This window comes from Etheostoma spectabile, unplaced genomic scaffold (genome assembly GCF_008692095.1).
Source record: "Etheostoma spectabile isolate EspeVRDwgs_2016 unplaced genomic scaffold, UIUC_Espe_1.0 scaffold00019188, whole genome shotgun sequence".
In the NCBI taxonomy this organism is placed as follows: Eukaryota; Metazoa; Chordata; class Actinopteri; order Perciformes; family Percidae; genus Etheostoma; species Etheostoma spectabile.
Window position 1 is genome coordinate 14,602 of NW_022604731.1, and position 15,602 is coordinate 30,203.

The 15,602-nt window shown below is 46.8% G+C and overlaps 2 non-coding genes and 1 pseudogene across 2 annotated transcripts; all 3 read left to right on the plus strand.

The window, feature by feature from the left end:
- Positions 1-7,544: 7,544 nt before the first annotated feature.
- Positions 7,545-7,723, plus strand: LOC116684054 (uncharacterized; annotated as a pseudogene).
- Positions 7,724-8,097: 374 nt separating this feature from the next.
- Positions 8,098-8,214, plus strand: LOC116684056 (U5 spliceosomal RNA). Its single transcript, XR_004330758.1, has one exon. It is a non-coding gene; the product is annotated as a U5 spliceosomal RNA (small nuclear RNA).
- A 6,623-nt stretch (positions 8,215-14,837) lies between these two features.
- On the plus strand, positions 14,838-15,020 carry LOC116684055 (U2 spliceosomal RNA). Its single transcript, XR_004330757.1, has one exon. It is a non-coding gene; the product is annotated as a U2 spliceosomal RNA (small nuclear RNA).
- The last annotated feature ends 582 nt before the right edge of the window (positions 15,021-15,602 follow it).

Here is a 15,602-nt window from a genome sequence, read left to right on the forward strand (position 1 = left end):
AAAATTAATTCATTATTTGATTTTAATTTAAAACAATACAGATTGGTAATTTGTACAGTCTAAGTCTTATCAACCTCATTCTTTGGTCTGTTTTCCAAGTGATCTAATTATTAAAAACTTAAATTCATAGAAGAGCAGTTTAGCATATGTTTTTTTGTTCACAGGATGAGTCTGTGGAAAAGGAGAGGTTGCTATCTGTGGTCTAATGGTGTATCTCAGAGAAAAGGAGGAGGATCTCTTCAAAGAGCAGTTGGTAGGTAAATCCGACACTTAAGTTCACATACACTCTGTACTTTGTGTTACTCTTGATTTTAAACATGAGGAGTAAAACACTGACATTGATTCTGACCTACTTATGCCAGGATGGTGGGGATATTGTCAGTGAAGTGATGGAGATGGTCATTTCCAGAGGTGCCACCATGTCTGATCCAACCAGCTCCAGGATCTTCATTGAGGGAACAGAAGTCCTGTAAGACCTGGACGTACCCAGAGCATGTGCCTTGCTAATGGGGCTGATATACGGACTCAACCTCAGCTACCCAAAAGAACGGAAAAACACTTTTAAGGTATTTCAAAAGATATGCCTTTAGCTGGATGGGCTGAAAGCCAGTCTGAAGGTTATGTCTTTAAAAAGTAAACTGCAAGGCTAAAAATGTGAAGAATTAGACTGTCCTCAAATTCAACAACATGGTGCATGCTGTTTTTTATTGTATTTTTTAACATGCACCGCACTGGACTCAGTGGATTGGGCCTCCAAAATTTACGTTAGTAATTTGAACATGTTCCATTTTTAAGGGCAACTTAGAAGCTCCCAAATACACTAATAATTTTTATTAAAGGGAAGCTTTGTTATTTTTCAACCTGTCTCTGTCTGTCTGACTGACTGACTGACTGAGGGAAGACTATCTTTAATTGGCCCAGTATTGACAGAGAGCGCATCAGCTGGCAGCTGCAAAATGAGCTAAAAAATACTTTTTAGGAGACTTGGTTTTACACAGCCACAACAAGTGAAGGGAAAGGCTCTCCATACTGTTGTCAGGACTTACAGTAACCACCTGTACCTGTTAGAGGGTGAAAAAGAGAACTATTTGTGAACACAATTTGACGCAGCACATTTGCCTTATAGAACTACATTTCAGCTCATTTTGTAGCCACCAGAAGGATGCGCTCTCCATCAATACTGGACTAATTAAATATTTCTTCTCCTCATCAGTCACACAGGCATGGGGAATTAGGGTCCAGGTTAAAAAAAAATAATGACACTTTCTCTTAAAACTGATTTGGGTAAAAATGTATGTATTTATTTTTTGTCTAAGTAGGCATGTTTATTTTGTTTATGTTATAAAATATTACTATAATATAGTTTATACGTTAACATTGTTTTTACAATAAAATGTTTTCTAAAAAGGAATTGCTGTGTACTTTATTCTTGTTAAAGTGAATTAAGTTATTAACACAAAGTTAAGATAACAATTTGCATTAACAATTCTGAGTAGAATGGAAGTAAAATAAATAAGTTAAAATAGCTTAAATTAAATAATTTGACAACATAATATTACCTTAACATTTTCATGCAATTTAAGTAGATTTACTTTAAATAAACTTGTAGGTCATGTTGGTTGTACTTAAATAAATTAGTTAGTCTTACTATAAAAGAATCGCCGCATTTACTCAAAAATGGCTGAGTTGGAACTACTTACAAAAGTCCATGCAAATTGTTACCTTAATTCTTTTAAGTTAAGCCACTATAATTTTTTTAAGAGTGCACATCACCTTTTGTGTAGATTAATGCATATACACATCAACTTTCTTTTTATAAATGCATATACACATTCATTATGTCCTCATCACTATTCATTATGTCATCATCACAATCCATTATGACATCAACTTTCTTTTAGATTAATGCATATACACATCAACTTTCTTTTAGATTAATGCATATACATATAAATTTTCTTTTTTAATTATGCATAAACACATCAACTTTCTTTTTAATAAATGCATATATACAGCACCTCTCCGGGGAACCATCACCTTATCGTGGTGGAGAGGTTTGTGTGTCCCTATGAACCTGAGGGCTGTGTTGTCTGGAGCTTTGTGCTCCTGGTAGGGTCTCCCATGGCAAAGTGGTCTCAGGTGAGGGGCCAGACGAAGAATGGTTCAAAAACCCTATGAGAGACCGAGGAAGAGAGGGAGTGACCCTGCCCGGAGGAGGCCCGGGGCCCCCGTCTGGAGCCAGGCCCAGACGGCGGGCTTGTCAGCGAGCGCCTGGTGGCCGGGTTTGCCACGGAGCCCGGTCGGGCACAGCCCGAAGAAGCTACGTGGCACCCTCATCTCCATCCCATGGGCTCACCACCTGTGGGAGGAACCGCTGGGGTCGGGTGCGCTGCCACATGGGTGGCGGCGAAGGTCAGGGGCCTCGACGGACCAGACCCGGGCGGCAGAGGCTGGCTCTGGGGACGTGGAACGTCACCTCTCTGTGGGGGAAGGAGCCGGAAATTGTGCGGGAGGTGGAGCGTTACCAGTTAGATCTGGTGGGGCTTACCTCTACGCACAGTCTCGGTTCTGGAACCGTACTTCTGGATAGGGGTTGGACTCTGTCCTACTCCGGAGTTGCTCCGGAGTTGGGTGTGAGGCGCCGGGCGGGTGTGGGGATACTCACAAGCCCCCGGCTGAGCACCGCTGCGTTGGAGTTTACCCCGGTGGACGAGAGGGTCGCCTCCCTACGCCTGCGGGTGATGGGGGGGAAAACTCTGACTGTTGTTTGTGCATATGCACCAAACAAGAGTTCAGAGTATTCGGCCTTCTTGGAGACCTTGAATGGAGTCCTGTATGGGGCTCCAGTAGGGGACTCCATAGTTCTGCTGGGTGACTTCAACGCACACGTGGGCAATGATGGAGATACTTGGAGAGGCGTGATTGGGAGGAACGGCCTCCCTGATCTGAATCAGAGTGGTTGTTTGTTGTTGGACTTCTGTGCTAGTCATGGATTGTCCATAACAAACACCATGTTCGAACATAGGGATGCTCATAAGTGTACGTGGTACCAGAGCACCCTAGGCCAAAGGTCAATGATCGATTTTATAATCGTTTCATCTGATCTGAGGCCGTATGTTTTGGACACTCGGGTGAAGAGAGGGGCAGAGCTGTCAACTGATCACCATCTGGTGGTGAGTTGGGTCAGGGGGTGGGGGAGGACTCTGGACAGACCTTAGGTGCTTCAAGGGGCGGTAACCCACGAACACCCTGGTGGACACCGGTGGTCAGGGAAGCCGTCCGACTGAAGAAGGAGTCCTTTCGGGATATGTTATCCCAGAGGACTCCGGACGCAGTTGCAAGGTACCGACGGGCCCGAAGGGCTGCAGCCTCTGCCGTGACAGAGGCAAAGCAGCGGGTGTGGGAGAAGTTTGGAGAAGACATGGAGAAGGACTTTCGGTCGGCACCAAGGTGCTTCTGGAAAACCGTTCGCCACCTCAGGAGGGGGAAGCGGGGACTCATCCAAGCTGTATACAGTAAGGATGGGACGTTGTTGACCTCAACTGGGGAGGTAATTGAGCGGTGGAAGGAGCACTTTGAGGAACTCCTAAATCCAGCTGACACGTCCTCTGTGGTGGAGGCAGAGCTGGAGGATGATGGGGGATTATCGTCAATTTCCCTGGTGGAGGTCGCTGAGGTAGTCAAACAACTCCACAGCGGCAAAGCCCCAGGGATTGATGAGATCCGTCCAGAAATGCTGAAGGCTCTGGGTGTGGAGGGGCTGTCTTGGTTGACACGCCTCTTTAACATTGCGTGGAAGTCTGGGACAGTGCCGAAGGAGTGGCAGACTGGGGTGGTGGTTCCCCTCTTCAAAAAGGGGGACCAGAGGGTGTGTGCCAATTACAGGGGTATCACACTTCTCAGCCTCCCTGGTAAAGTCTACTCCAAGGTGCTGGAAAGGAGGGTTCGGCCGATAGTCGAACCTCTGATTGAAGAGGAACAATGCGGATTCCGTCCTGGTCGTGGAACAACGGACCAGATCTTTACTCTCGCAAGGATCCTGGAGGGAGCCTGGGAGTATGCCCAACCAGTCTACATGTGTTTTGTGGATCTGGAGAAGGCGTATGACCGGGTCCCCCGGGAGAAACTGTGGGAGGTGCTGCGGGAGTATGGAGTGAGGGGGTCCCTTCTTAGGGCCATCCAGTCTCTGTATGACCAAAGCGAGAGCTGTGTCCGGGTTCTTGGCAGTAAGTCGGACTCGTTCCAGGTGAGGGTTGGCCTCCGCCAGGGCTGCGCTTTGTCACCAATCCTGTTTATAATATTTATGGACAGGATATCGAGGCGTAGTCGGGGCGGGGAGGGGTTGCAGTTCGGTGGGCTTAGGATCTCATCGCTGCTTTTTGCAGATGATGTGGTCCTGATGGCGTCATCGGTCTGTGACCTTCAGCACTCTCTGGATCGGTTCGCAGCCGAGTGTGAAGCGGCTTGGACGAGGACCTCTAAATCTGAGGCCATGGTTCTCAGCAGGAAACCGATGGAGTGCTTTCTTCGGGTAGGGAGTGAGTCCTTACCCCAAGTGAAGGAGTTTAAGTACCTTGGGGTCTTGTTCGCGAGTGAGGGGACTATGGAGCGTGAGATTGGTCGGAGAATCGGAGCAGCTGGTGCGGTATTACATTCTGTTTATCGCACCGTTGTGACGAAAAGAGAGCTGAGCCAGAAGGCAAAGCTCTCGATCTACCGGGCAATTTTCGTTCCTACCCTCACCTATGGTCATGAAGGCTGGGTCATGACCGAAAGAACGAGATCCAGGGTACAAGCAGCCGAAATGGGTTTCCTCAGGAGGGTGGCTGGCGTCTCCCTTAGAGATAGGGTGAGAAGCACAGTCATCCGAGAGGAGCTCGGAGTAGAGCCGCTGCTCCTTTGCGTCAAAAGGAGCCAGTTGAGGTGGTTCGGGCATCTGGTAAGGATGCCTCCTGGGCGCCTCCCTAGGGAGGTGTTCCAGGCACGTCCAGCTGGGAGGAGGCCCCGGGGAAGACCTAGGACTAGGTGGAGCGATTATATCTCCAACCTGGCCTGGGAACGCCTCGGGATCCCCCAGTCGGAGCTGGTTGATGTGGCTCGGGAAAGGGAAGTTTGGGGTCCCCTACTGGAGCTGCTGCCCCCGCGACCCGATACCGGATAAGCGGATGAAGATGGATGGATGGATGGATATACACATCAACTTCCTTTTAGATTAATGCACATACACATCAACTTTCTTTTATATTAATGCATATACACATCAACTTTCTTTGATATTAATGCATATACACATCAACTTCCTTTTAGATTAATGCATATACAAATCAACTTTCTTTATATTAATGCATATACACATCAACTTTCTTTTATATTAATGCATATACAGATCAAATTTTTTTTGATTAATGCATAAACACATCAACTTTCTTTTTAATAAATGCATATACGCATCAACTTTCTTTTGGATTCATGCATATACACATCAACTTTCTTTTCATTATATCATCACCTTTTGTACTTGTGAAAAACAAATGTGCTCTCCAAAAGGAAACTCAGATTTTATACATAGCTAATATGTGACAGCATGGAAATATGCAGGTTGGCAGAAGCTTGACCAATTGTGAAAACTAAAATTGCTGTCTTTAACTGAAACTTTTTTGCTTCACCATGAAGCGCTTGGACGGGGGTGCTAAGCAGCAGCTGTTATGTCCTTTTAAAATTACTGGACCGTGACAACTGAGAACCGTCCGGGGAGGTCGCATCGGACAGCAAATGGTATGCGAGGTAGTCAAGGAGCGCATGAAGTTGTTTTGTATGCGGTATTGTAAACAAAAGGTGAGGGTGGCGAGGAGGGAGCTGCTTCGCCTGCAGTACCTTCTCGAGCTTGAGTATGCCACGGGGAACTGTGGGGCATCATGAATCAGGGGTTTGTGGCTCCCTGAAGGAGCGATTGAGGGTGGTTTATGAAGGTAGGGCACGAGCATACTTATTGCGTGCTCGTAGTGCCTACCTTGAGGGTGCCGAGACATGTTCTGCAGCGTTCTTCTACTCTATGAGGGCTGACAGGGTGAAAAAAAGTGGTTATTGGGGTGAGGGACGAGCAGGGCAGGGTTGTGGACGGTGATGTTGAGATGGTGCGAGTGGCCACTGACTATTTCCGCACGCATTTTCGGGAACGGGAGACAGAGATGGAGGGGGGTGAGATCTTTTGGATGCGCTGACCCAAAGGGTTCGTTCTGACATTGCGCAGGCTATGGGGCTCACATCACCCTTGTGGAACTTGAAGGGGTTTTGAGGGGAATGAACAAGCGGAAGGTGCCGGGTATTGATGGACTTCCGTGGAGTTTTATCTCAAGTTTTGGGATTTACTCGGACTGGTTGTTTTGGAGGTGTTGGCTGAAATGTTCCGAACAGGTGTGATGGGAAGGTCGGTGGCCACGGGGGTGATTTCCCTTCTGTATAAGAAGGGGGATGTATTCTCTTTTGTTTTTGACGTACATCTACCCGCTGCCGGTTGGTATGAGGAGGCCACTCATCGGCTTGTTTTCCGTTTCCTTTGGGGTGGGAGTTTAGAGTATGTGGCGAGGGCACGTATGATGGCTGGTGTAGACACTGGGGGGAGAGGTGTGCCGCACCTCCAGCTGAAACTGGATTGCATAGTTGTGTCATTTTTTGACTCAGGAGTTGTCTGCTCCGGTGGTGCATTCGTCAGGTTACTTCCTGAGGCTCTATTTCGCTTATTAGACTAGAGGTCTGATGGTCTGGAGCAATCTGGCACCCCGGGTGGAGCAGTTGCCATGGCACTACCTCCATGCGGCCAGGTGGTTGAGGACTCATCCTGAGGTTTCAGATCCGGCATTGAGGCTGGATCACCGGGTTCTCTTCGGAGAGGTTAGTCAGAGAGTGATTGCGCCACCTGTGGTTGGTACCCCATTTCCGATTTGGAGGGGTATCCAGCCAAGGGGGCTTGACAATGGTCTTAAGGATCTAAATTGGTTGTGCTTTCTCAAGTGCCTGCCGGTGCGTGATGTAATGTACAGGCATGGTTTGGCGAGGTCTCCGGTCTGTCCTAGGTTGGGGTGCACAGAGGTGGAGACAGTCAGACATGTCATGTGGGGCTGTCCATTTGCGGGTAAGGTTTGGGGCAGGGCTGGTGCAATGTGGGAACAATTGAGTTCTGGTCTTCGGCTGACATGGGATATGGTGGACCGTAGGGTGGGTTCGGGGAGTGCAAATTTCCTTCCATGGTTGATTGTTATTATTGTGAAGAGGAGCTTGAGGTGGGCTAGGCAAGATCTCGTTAGGAAGAACAGGGATGATGGTGTGGTGGGGGTGACAAGGCGGATGGAGTTTGATTTGAAGGGAGAATCAAAAGGGACATTGAGAAGTGGGGGAAGCATGCTGCCTTGGAGAGGTGGAAAGTAGGGTTAGGGTTGGAATGGTAACATCATGCAGTTTTTGTGTGTGGGGTCTAGGGTAGGTTGTGCATTGTATTGTTGATTGTAAATTGTATGTTTTGTTGAATCTTTTGTTTTGATTGTTAATAAACTTTTCTAAAATAAAAAAAAAATCTGTTCTTATCAGTTTAATATCTGATATGTCCTCTATCAGGGGACAACGTATTAAATGGATTTTTAGCAATGGGATTTGAAAAAGGGGCTTGCTCCATTCACTCCAAGCATTGACCCGGTATTGCAGCGTCGCTGGGAACGGTGCACCCATCTTCTGTCTTGTGGAAAAACAATTAACGATGCACGTGGAGCTGCCCGTTGCCCAAACTGTCAATGGACCTGAAGAGACATGGCTGGCAGATTTTACCGCCAGAAGTTGTCGCAAAAACTGAATTATCTGTGAAACCTTGTTGGGTTCCTGGTATAAAAACGTTATAATACTTGACAAGATAAAGCCATACAAAAGTGTAGCAAGATTTGCACTTTTGATTGGCAGAAAAACAGCAAGGACAAAATATTGGCCCTGTGACAATGTGGGAATAGGTGAGGCCTTGGATTTGGAAAGCGGCACACCAAGTGAGAATTACCGTGAGGGTTGGGACTGGGAAGACTGGGGTTTTCGGCTGCTTTCGAGAGTGGGCTGTACTTACTCTGGTTTCTCTTCATAACGCACAAGTCTTTCGCCTTTTACTAAAGACTTCCGTGGAGAGGAACACCTATGAGTTGAAATTATTTTTGGTGGGCTTTGCTGTTTGGCTAAGCCTTTTGTACTTGTGAAAAACAAATATGCTCTCCAAAAGGAAACTCAGTTTTTTAAATGCAGCCAAAATGTGACAGCATGGGAATATTGCAGGTTGGCAGAAGCTTGACCAATTGGGAAAACCAAAATTGCCTTCTTTAACTAAAACTTTTGTGCTTCACCATGAAGCGCTTGGACGGGGGTGCTAAGTAGCAGCTGTTATGTCCTTTTAAAATTACTGGACCGTGACAACTGAGAACCGTCCGGGAGGTCGCATCGGACAGCAAAGAGGTGGTGGTCATCGCTTCTTGGCCTTTTGGCTAAGACTGCGATCGCCTCCTAGTTCCAAAAAACTTATGTCCGTTTGTGGCCTAGTTTTGTAGCAGCAGGTTTTGGAGGATATTGTACACATTCCTTGTGAACAGATTTCATCTTGTTTGTAGTTGAAATACTTTCACTCAGGAATTCATTGGTCCAGAGAACTGCTTACTACTCTGCCGGATTACAAAATTGACCAGACCGAACAAGAAAGGTAAGTGTGTTTTAGTATTTACTAAGCAGGCTTAATCTTGTTATTTTAGATCAGTGTTTTACCTTATTTTTAGCTTCCTTGTTGTTTTTGTAGACTGTTTTAGGCATTTTAGCTTCTTTTATCCCTTTTATAGCGTGGTGCCTCCACCATGTCGGCCAACCATGCCGGCATGTGGAGGCACCACAGTGTCCGATTTACGTTTAAAGAAAATGAACCACTTATGATATCAAGGCTGGACTTCTCCAGGAGGCTAGTCCAGAAAATCTTGAAATTCACCCCAGAAGATGTAAACTGTATCCTGACTTTACCTTTTAATAAAGGTTTTGATATAAGCTTTTGTTCCGCTGCCTTGTTGAGAGAATTCTGGATTCGTTTTGAAAATGCAAAACCCCAGTTTTCTGCATTTAATGTTGAGAAACTGACTGATAATGCAGCTAAAACTGTAATTGTCAGAATGTTCAATGAAACCGTAAATGCAGATGACATTTGTTTATGGCTGGGCAGATTTTGCACTGTGAAAGGCCAGGCTACCAAGGTGAGAGATGAGGATGGCATTTGGAATTGCGCTTGGAGGGTCCCCATCCAACAATGGCAGGACCCCCAAGGCTTCCAAGGCCTGAAACATCTGCCATCCATGATAGTTCTGGGAAACAACAGGGGCTACATTCACTACCAGGGCCAGCCCAAACTCTGCTGCAAGTGTGGTGAGAATGGGCACCTGGCAGAAGCGTGCCAGCAGATTATTTGTGGCAAATGTAGAGAAATTGGGCATACCTTCATGGAATGCACCAATGGCAGGAAGTGCAATCTTTGTGGAGAAACAAACTACCTCTTCAGAGATTGCCCAAAGTCATTTGCCAACAAATTAAAGACAGCAGCAAAAAGAACGGAAAAGGAACAAAATGGCGGACAAAATGAATTGTTTGGAGAGCTGTTTGGGCTGGAAAATTCAAATCTCCCGCCAAATCCTGTGATTGGAGGAGAAGGGTCAGGGGAGGCGGGAGAAGGGGAGGGGCCTGCAATTGCCCTACCATTGGTGAACAGGAAGGAAGTGGTGGCAATGCAGGCAGAAGGCGGAGCTAGCCCAGTGGCTGGCTCAGAACAGGAAACTGACCAGTCACAGGGTGATAGTGAGGATGTCCCCCTCCCCAATGCCCAGCCAGGCAAGAGACTAATTTCAGAATAGTCTTCTGAGTCTCCTGGAGTCTTGGAAAAGAGGGGAAGAGCTGGGACTGACTCAGACAGTTCATCTGTGGAGGGGCCCAGAGTCTTCCCCTCCAATTCACCCAATGAAGTCTCCTTCCTAACCATAGCTCTGCAATCAACCCCAAAGGGCTCTATGTTCAATGCGGCCCTGCGCCAGAGGCCAACTCCCAGAGTCCGAAAGGGAATGGAGCTCAACCCCGTCCTCTCTCACCTGTGAGAATGAAGGAAGAGCTCCATTCACAAGAAATTCAATAACTGTTGTTTAAAATTTGAAATCCCCCCCTTTCTGTCTTTAAGATGTCATACTTGTTATTCTTAACCATACTCATGGCACTCACCTTCTCAACTATCAATGTGAGAAGCGTCAAGTCGAGAGTTAGAGCCCAGACGGTTTTATCCTTTCTTAACTCTTTTAAGTCAGATGTGTTTGTATTACAGGAATGTGGCCTTCCATTTTTAAAGCATTACAGGGAATGGGAGGAGTTATAGCTGTAAAATGATAATTCCGGAGGCTTAATACTCTTTAGCCGGAGCTATATCTTATTTGAACGCATGCAATAGTAGCCCGTCAACTCACACACACGTCTCGCGATAACATGCAAGGCTATAGCGAGATCTCACTTGTTCTGTGCTACCGTAAAACTCATAGTAATGAACAGGCAAATAAACATCCTTATATGACATCTCCCCTCTTTTTTCTGCCTAACACATTAAGTCAAACCTGACAACTGACTATCGTGACAACCCTACCACTGTAGGCACACTAACCAAAAACATACTAAACTCACGTTGTGGTACTGTCATCAATAACAGATTCTTAACTCAAAATTGCCACATTAATTTCAGTAACCTGAGTTTACCATGAGCAATATTAACAACATCAGTGGCAATACTCATTCTCCCCCTGTCCCTACTGTCCCAAACAGCCACAGGTCTACAGGTTAAGCCTGGTGACTGGTTTGCAAACTCGTCCAGATCTGGTCACAGTCTGACTGAGAAGAGGGTTTGAGGGTGCTGCCTCACTCTGACTGACAGGAGCAGTCTCTACCATGGCGGCACTGTCAGAGTGGGTGCCTGTCTCTGTCGACTCACAGGGCAATGCTGACGTTGACTGTGGAACAGGCATAGTTATTAGTTATCCAGGCTGCGGCTGTTGATGAGGGGTACAAGCGGCTTGTGGTCTGTTACAGGTTTAAACCGCTCTAGTCCGTTTAGGTACCTGTCAAACCTTTCGCACGCCCAAACGCCCGCCAGAGCTTCCTTTTCAATCTGGGCGTAGCGGGATTCAGCGTCGTGAGACGTCTGGAGCAATATGCTACAGGTTTCCACTGCTCCCCGTGGAGTTGTAGTAGCACACCCCCTAGCCCATAACTGCTTGCATCGGCCGATACAGCAGTCAGTTTAGATACATCGTAGTAGGCAAGTACTGGTGCAGTTGTTAACAGTTCTTTAATGTGTTCAAATGCTGTTTCTTGAGCATGACTCCAGTTCCATGTATTCTTGTTCTTCAGGAGTTCATACAGCGGTTGTCCCACAGTTGAGAGATTGGGGATGTATCTACCCAAGTAGTTAACCATTCCCAGTATCCTTTTCAACTCCTGCACATCTGCCGGCGGTGACAGCTGGCGAATAGCCTCCACCTTATCTGGGTCAGGCCGAATCACAGACCTATCAATGAGGTGGCCGAGGAACCGCAGCTGACTCTGCCTGATGGAGCACTTTTCTCTGTTGAGCTTTAGACCAGCTGACTCGATTCGCTGCATCACCTTCTCCAGCCTGTTGTCATGTTCTGCCTCTGTGGCACCATACACAAGAATATCGTCCATAAAGACCTCAACACCCTCCAGTCCTTGAAGAGTCTCCATCATTTTCCTCTGAAAGATTTCAGGTGCACTGGTTATGTCAAACGGTAGCCGCTTGAAGTGGAAGCGTCCAAACAGCGTGATGAATGTAGTGAGCTTACAGCATCGGGTGGAGTGGTATCTGGAAGAAGCCACTTGCGGCGTCGAGTGATGAGAAGATGGTGGCTCCGCTTAGTTTTGCAGTTATCTCCTCTGTAGTAGGCAAGATGTACTGTTCTCTCTTAACAGCCTCGTTCAGCCTCTTGAGATCAACGCAGATGCGAGCTTTACCTGTGCTCTTCTTCAGGACTGGCATCATGGGTGCACACCAGTCTGTAGGTTGTGTTACTCGCGTCGATGATGCCATTTTTCTCCATCCTCTGTAGCTCCTCTTTTACCTTCTCCAGCATCGGAAGTGGTACACGCCGTGCAGTATAGACAGCATGTGGTTGAATATTGTCTTTAAGCTGTATTCGTACAGGTTCAGTCTTTAATGTCCCATGTTCCCCATAAGCTTGTGCATGCCCATGGCTGCTCACGGTTTCGTCCACTATCCTCACTAGCTTCATTTCAACAGAAAGTGGTCTACTGAGTAGATTGTTCACTGTGCGTCCACGAATGACATGCTTGGAGTGGGTAGCTCTTTCCTTTATGTGTCACAGTGCTCTGAATTTTTCCAATGCACTTCAGCTCCCCCCCTGGGCTATATAGTGGCATATCTGCAGGCTCCAATGGACTTTTGGGTTTGAGTGTGTTGTAAGTCTGCTCACAGATGATGCTCACATCGGCCCCTGTGTCAATTTTAAACTGGGCTGGCGTAGAACCCACATGCAAGTCCACAGTCCAATGCTTAGCTGAGCCATCAGTTTTGCTTACAGCTTCAAGAAAAATAAGGCTGCAACTTTTCCGGTTTCTCTGTGACCTCACTCACTGTTTTTTTACTCCTACACACTCTGCTCCAATGTCCAACTTTATTGCATGTGTTGCGTGTGGACTTTCTAGCGGGGCAGTTTTCGTCCTTACTATGCCTGGCTTTTCCATTTCCCACATTGTCCATTATTACCCCCTTTAGGCTTACCATAGCGTTTCGTGAATTTATTGTGCTTGTTCGTGATTTCGTTTATCATCCCAGCTGCCTCTCCCTGCATGCTGACTTGTGAAGCCACCTCTTCAGATTGCCGGACCGTCTCCACGGTTGTCGCGAGCGTTAAGTCCTTCGTTAACTGCAGCTTACGTGAGACATCCTTATCCAATATCCCGACAACGATCCTGTCGCGGATATTCTCTTCCCTTGTTGCGCCGAAGTCGCAATGGTCGGACAGCTCGTATAGAGCTCTGATGAAAGTCTCCGCTTTCTCTCCCGCCCTCTGCACGCGCTGGTGGAACAGTGCTCGTTCGTGAATAACATTCCGTCTTGGCACGAAATATTCATCGAACTTTGCTAGCACTAGGTCAAAGTCGTCTGCGCTGTCTTCCTCGCCAAAGGCAAACGATCTGTAAATGTTTTCCGACTCGTTTCCCATGGCGTATATGAGGCTGCTCACCTGGACAGCGCCATCTTCTTTGTCGAGCTTGGTGGCGGTCCTAAACCTCACAAAACGCTGCTTCCAATCCGGCCATTCTCCCGGTTTGTCAAAGGAGAAGCTTGTCGGGGGTTAAATTTGGCCATAACTCCTTCCGTTCACTTCTGACACCATGTAAAATGATAATTCCGGAGGCTTAATACTCTTTAGCCGGAGCTATATCTTTATTTGAACGCATGCAGTAGTAGCCCGTCAACTCACACACACGTCTCGCGATAACATGCAAGGCTATAGCGAGATCTCACTTGTTCTGTGCTACCGTAAAACTCATAGTAATGAACAGGCAAATAAACATCCTTATATGACAATAGCCACAAACGTCTCTATGGAGCAGGTCAAATGAAAACAAGAGTGAATCATTTTTAAGGCATTTTAACCTTGAGCAGGAGGAGTTGCAGGTTTAACTACTCACCGCTCTCTCATTTCTGTTGTGCAGGAGCGGGAACTAGTGAGTCCAGTGCGCGGGCTCGCACTGGGCGAGCCCTCAACAGTTTGGCACAACGTGAACCATCCCGCTCTTCCAAACAGACTCCGGGACCTGTCATGGATGGTGGCTCACGAGGTCCTCCCAGTCAGGTCCGTAATGCACTCCCGGGGCATGTCGGCACACTTACTTGCCCCCGACCAGGTTGTGGCGCACCTGAGTCGGTGAGGCACCTGCTCTGGCAGTGCAGCGCTGCCGTAGAACAGTGGGCAACGGCCGGCTCCTTGCAATTCCCGTACTTGCCAACAAGGGAGGTCCTTACACCACAGCTGGTGCTGTACGGGGTGGGTCAAGGAAAACAGATACAAGCACGAACATTTGCCAAACAGTGGCTCACCCTAGCCGCCATCAAAGACACCATATGGACCTCCAGAAACTTGCTGGCAAGAAAGCACATGCAGATCCCCCCCGTGGCTGTGATCCGGATGGCCGCAGCGACGGTCCAAACGGCCGGAGCTGCAGGCGGCGGGCCTAGGACGCAGCCACAAAGAAGAATCACCTCTGTGCCCATTTGGACGAAGGAGCCGGAGCCACACATTAAAAGTTCAAAGCAGCGGCGGCCTGACCCTCCGGGTGAGGTCGGTGGGAAGGAGCTACAGGGTGAGGGTCTCCTCTGAGCACCTCGACAGGACCCCGAGAGACCAAATCTGTTTGGGGGAGCGGAATGAGTTCCCCTTTGGTAGGGACTCACCCCACTCCTGCACAACAGTGGACTGTTCATTTACCTTTTTATTCGTAACTTACACACTCCCTGCTGAGAACATTTTGACATAGACACTCATTTACATTGAAAACTTTTATGCCTTTTAATCTATGATAATGTTATCTGTAATGCATTTTTAAAGCAATTGTTTTAGACGTTTATATGGATTATTTTGTGTTTAATGCACGTCTTGGAACAGTTGTTTTGGATGTTTTATGGATTATTTATTTGACTTTTTGTACTTTAAAGGTAACTTAGATGTGATTTGTTATTTGACAAGAGTATGAAATAAGTGTCAATACATTTTTTTCAAAAAAAAAAAAAAAAAATCTGTTCTTATCAGTTTAATATCTGATATGTCCTCTATCAGGGGACAACGTATTAAATGGATTTTTAGCAATGGGAGTTGAAAAAGGGGCTTGCTCCATTCACTCCACGCATCGACCTGGTATTGCAGAGTAGCAGCTGTTATTCCTTTTAAAGTTACTGGACCGTGACAACTGAGAACCGTCCGTGGAGGTTGCATCGACAGCAAAGAGGTGGTGGTTGATAGAGAATTCATTTTTATAAAGTCTTTTATTTCTTATTTCTCTGCAGTAGTGTCTTAAAGTAATATAACTTTCATGCTTATTATATATCTATAATGCTTATTATATGCACATTTAACAAAACTGTTTCTTTTTCTGTGTTGCTGCTGTTTCTTACAAGAGGTCATAAATGTCTCACTGTTGTATATCACAAGCAGTAAATATCTTAGCTTTGGAGATCACTCAGAGTACACTTCACCCAAGCGACCTGCACTTTGCCCTGGTTTTTCTCAACGTAGGCATAACCCAAATAACAGATGTCCCCCAGTATCAACAAATGTGAATAAAGGGACAGAGTTGCAGAGAAAGTGTTGAAGTTTCCCTTGAGCCTCGCTGCAGATAGGTTGCTCTTCGGGTGTTCTTCCCTCTTGCAATTGTCTATTAACTGCTCATTACCGTATGCGTCTCGTTTTTCTTGCTTGACCGTGTTTATTTAGTAAGTTAAAGTGTTATGAACCTGACAACCACTACAGGAA